This window comes from Mytilus californianus, unplaced genomic scaffold (assembly GCF_021869535.1).
Source record: "Mytilus californianus isolate M0D057914Y unplaced genomic scaffold, xbMytCali1.0.p SCAF_13, whole genome shotgun sequence".
In the NCBI taxonomy this organism is placed as follows: Eukaryota; Metazoa; Mollusca; class Bivalvia; order Mytilida; family Mytilidae; genus Mytilus; species Mytilus californianus.
In genome coordinates, this window is record NW_026262615.1 from 5,732,523 (window position 1) to 5,737,349 (window position 4,827).

The following is a 4,827-nucleotide window of genomic DNA, read 5'->3' on the forward strand; positions in this document are numbered from 1 at the left end:
TTTTGTATACCATCCCGTAACATGACAAATCTTCGTTAGAATTTGGCAAATGCGAAGTAAACAATTGTGATGGAAGATATAATTTTTAAAAGCGGAAGGAAGATAGTGCTAAAGATTTAAAAACAAACCAATAAGAATGCACAATCATATAATAATTGTTATGGCAAAGTGTTATTGACTAATGTGAACGTATGGGAAATATCAAAAAAAGAAATAAAAAGTGATCATCGCTTTATCATAATATTCTAAAACACAAGCCTTCATGAGTTTCTGTTTGATTATTTACCAAAGTCATGATCGTATGAAAAATCACCGAATGAAGTATTTGTTGTCGATTATATCGTTTTGATTCGTAATAAATGTATATAAGGAATGTGCAGAGAGGACCAAGTTACGTATATATGAATGCATTGATTCACTAATTCTATAAACATGAAACACTAAAAATCGTTTTATATGACCTGAAGAAATTTATAATACAAATGTTTTGATTTTTTGTCTTGTTTTCAGGACGAAATTTGAAACCTTGTGTTTTTGAACTATTACAGACCAGCGGTGGTTTATTAGGAGCACGTCAAGCACGTTGTACATTTGACGGGGAATACGAAGAGATTCAATGTCATGTTAGAGAATGTTGGTGCGTTGACAAAAATGGAATTGAAAGAATGGGAACACGAGTATCCATGATAACTTGGGAGAGATCACTTGTTTGTTAAGGTATTATCAATATGATAGATGATAAGAAAATTAATTGATTATTTTTCTGGGTAACTCCTGTGCTATAGTTGGTTTAGTCCTTATAGGATACAAATGTGCCTTTTCCTGATATTGTTAATTAGAAGTTCCAACCCCTCAAGGTACCAGTTCATGATATAAAGGCAAAAAAAAAACAGTAAAGCAATTTACAAAAAGGAGATATTATCTACTGTTTGATATATCCCATCACAATGATTATACTCTGTTCCAAAGGAGAGGCATATACTAGTACTGGTTGTCTTCGTTTACTTGAGGGGGACCATGTAATTTAAGCTTAATGGTAAGGATGAGGTAGGGTTAGGATTTAGGATACAGTAAGGGCTAGTTTCGTATAACCCCACATGGACAGTGTCCCCTAAAATACACGAATACCGTACTGGTTAACTGTTTTTGCCAGTGCTTTCTTCTGTCTCTAACTGTCATATGTTTTGCCAGTTACTACAAGTTAAACCTTAGTCATTTATGTCACCAATTTTGTCTGATTATTCAGTTTTGTGTGACATGTCAATGATGTTTTCAAGTAGTTTATGTGATAAAACAATAAAAAGGCATGTCCACTAATTAAGATGGAGAATATAGACAAAGATGTGGACATGCCATCGTCCAATACTCATCACACTGACTAAGGGATGAACAACCTTTGTCTGAATTATTCATACGTAAGAGTAAATAAGTAAATACCAGGTTATAATATTTAGTTTGATTCATCCGGTACTAATGAAGGTCATGGCTTTTCTACACAAGAAGTTTATATAAGTGTAATATCACCATTGATTTTCCCCGATTAGTCATTGTTAAATTTGCACTTTTCAAAATATTGTGCAGAATTTATCTTTGTTTCAAATAAAGAAATACTTGACATGAGTAAAGTTTAATCCTGTCCAGTACTATAGAAAAATTTCACATAATGTTTCATTGCATATAAGAAAATAACCATCAATGGAAGTTAACCAATCCAATTTTCACCCTTTTTCTTCCTGTGTATAAGCTTTAGTAACCATGTAACCTCAAGTTTCAAAAATATTCTATAGAAACACCAAATAAAAAAATAATGGTGCTTTGAAACGTCGAAGATACATATCAATGACACAGATTTTTTTTTACTGCAATAAAATGTAAGATAAAATCCCCACAACTGTCAAATTCAAGGGAATATTTTTTTCGGACCCTTTTTCGTATGCAACCGGATGTGACGTACTACGATTTGGTGGTATTACACCGATATAGTTTTGTTTTAAAAAGTCAATAACAGGATGGAGTGATATTTACCTGACTCTATCAAAAGGTACAAGGAGGATATTATTTTTAAATTATTCCAGAATTGAACTGTTATATAAATATATCTTCTTTTATCCGTTATCAAAACCTTTTGGTCGTTTTTACAAATAAAAATGTGTACAAAGTATCTCTTTTGTTTCCGTTAATGGGCAAACAGCACAAAAGTTAATGTAGTTTTGACGATTAAAGGCCTCTAAAAGCGTTATTTGAAATAAGTAAATAATAGACATAACCTTCAGATATTAGTTAAGTCGATATGTCATGGATTGTCATCATCCATGCATTTAAAATTCGTATCTATCCAGTAGTATTTGTAGTGGTCAGGAATATGACAATATTAAGAGAAGATTCATATGATGCGTTACCATAGACATTTTTAGAAGCGACAAATTAACCACTTTGTAAAAAAAATGTAGAACGTTCGTCATATTTTATTGTTAAGTCCCCTTCCTTCATAAAACTCCTGAAACAAAATTGTGTTGTTAGGAATATTTGACAATTTGATGCGTTTATTTGGATTTTTTTATGGGAAGCAAGGCGTTAATACTTAAATGTTAGCAATATCTCCGCTTTTATATCCCTATAACATTTTAAAACATTCAAATTGAATACTAGAAGTATACATATATTTAAAAATCATATATTGCACCTGTGGTTTAACGCTTAAATCGGGGAAACCAACCCATTAGTTATTTTGTTTTACCTTTACAGCAGATTCCATTGAGTGTGTAGCCAAAGGTAATATCTTTGGGTAGCTTGCTTGTTAGCTGAACCGTGAAGTCATTATTGGGTCAGGTATACTACCCTCCTTTCAAAGTAGCATAGCCCAACAGACAGATCGATTGGTTTTCTGTCGGACTAGTCTATTCTTAAAGTAGGGTAGTTTGCCTAACCTAACAATGACTTCACGGTTCAGCTAACAAGCAAGCTAACCAAAGATATTACCTTTTGCTACACACTCAATGGAATCTGCTGTAACATTTCTATGAATTATTGTTACGTTCCCATAAAATGTATATGCAGTCATATATATCATGTTAAATTGAACACAACACATAGTTATAAAAAACAAACATGAGCATTTTTTAATATACCCCTTTGTTTAGAAATTTCCCTTGTGCTATTAAAACGCTATTCAAATTAAAAGAATATTCTGTATGTAGAATATCACATCACCAGATGTTTATAAACTCGGCTGATCAAGATGGTATGTTAACAGCCATGAATAGAAATTTGATATATTTATCGGAAATTGAATTTGGAGGATCTGTCGCGATTAATGCATTTTTGGCAAAATATATACTCTTTCGTGCATCCTGTTTTAACAAAATATGTCTGATATGTACGCAATTTTGCTTGTTAGATAAGGTTACTCTTCCTTTTGACCTCACGTTCACAATGAAAGAAAATTGGAAATAAAATGATATGGCACCAATTGTGCGATTAGTTTTTGAAAGTGCGATTAGAAAAAAAATGTCTTCAAGATTATCATCTTAAGTGATTGTATTATCCCAAGATGTAAATTATAAAAGGAGGAGATGTATAAAGCCTTAGCGCAATGCGGAGCTAGTTGAATTGTTGAACGAGGTTTTTAAGTATGACAAAATATGGATTAAATGTATAATTCGAAAGCAGAAAATATCTTTCGTCAAGTAATAATACATCAACGGAATTTTGTTAGTAAAGCGGTTCAAAAAGGAAAAAAAACGCCAATATTGGTATGCAGCACAAGAGGAATTGAACAGTTCCTGTAAAAATTCACAACTGCTCTTGGGGGGAAATGGAACATTTGGTTAAGGCGATATTCGCCTAAGTTGTATTCCCATGGAAGTAAATATGATTAATCGAAATCATGATAATTTATCTGGAAAATAATGCTTAATATTCTTAAATGTTAAACAAGACTGTTTATCATCCGGATATTACGAAATTAAAGCTGAATTGGAAACAAAATAAATTATTGTAAATGCTCTAACTGAAATATTAATGCTTTTTTAGATTGTAAAAGTTCCGGCAATGTGGTCGAAAGGAGTTATAACTCATATTCCGAAAAGCTCCACATTAGATACTAGGCACCTGATGAGATTGTCTGATTTTGTGATGAACTGAATGGTTTTTGGAATAGATGTTGTACTGTCGACCATTTAAGTAAACTAATTATGACAGAAAAGATCTGGAAGTCTTCGTAAACAATGACCTGATGTATATTTACCTTTCAAAATTCCGATGATTCGATAAATATAAATTTGTTATTTGGAAATTAAAACAAACTTTTTTTTTACTTTTTAAATATACATTGAAAATACAGGATTTCTTTAGCAAAATTGAGATGTGACATCATAGCGCCCATTGGAATAGAAAAAAGAAAAATCACAAAAAATACAGAACTCCGAGGAAAATTCAAAAAGGAAAGTCCTCAATCAAAAAAAAACAAACACATCAAACGAATGGATAACAACTGTCATATTCCTGACTTGGTAAAGGCATTTTCTTATGTAGAAAATGATGGATTGAACCTGGTTTTATAGCTAGCTAAACCTCTCACTTCTATGACAGTCGCATCAAATGCCATTATATTGACAACGATGTGTGAACAAAACAAATAAAAACAAAAGGTAAAAATGTCACAAATAGGGGTAAATAGTCTAATTCGGCAGGTCACACTCGTGAAAAGGGAACGGTCTTGTAGTTACGACATAAGAAACACATCCGATATCATCTTTGAAATGGATATTCCATAACGGTCAACCAACTCGTGATGGCGTCCGCAAAATTTGCAAAGTGATGATTTCA

General features: G+C 32.2%; 1 long non-coding RNA gene across 1 annotated transcript; it reads left to right on the forward strand.

Annotated features, from left to right (window-relative positions):
• The first annotated feature begins 519 nt into the window (after positions 1-519).
• On the forward strand, positions 520-4,304 carry LOC127723078 (uncharacterized). The gene is made up of 2 exons (XR_007991846.1): positions 520-717; positions 4,033-4,304. It is a non-coding gene; the product is annotated as an uncharacterized LOC127723078 (long non-coding RNA).
• The last annotated feature ends 523 nt before the right edge of the window (positions 4,305-4,827 follow it).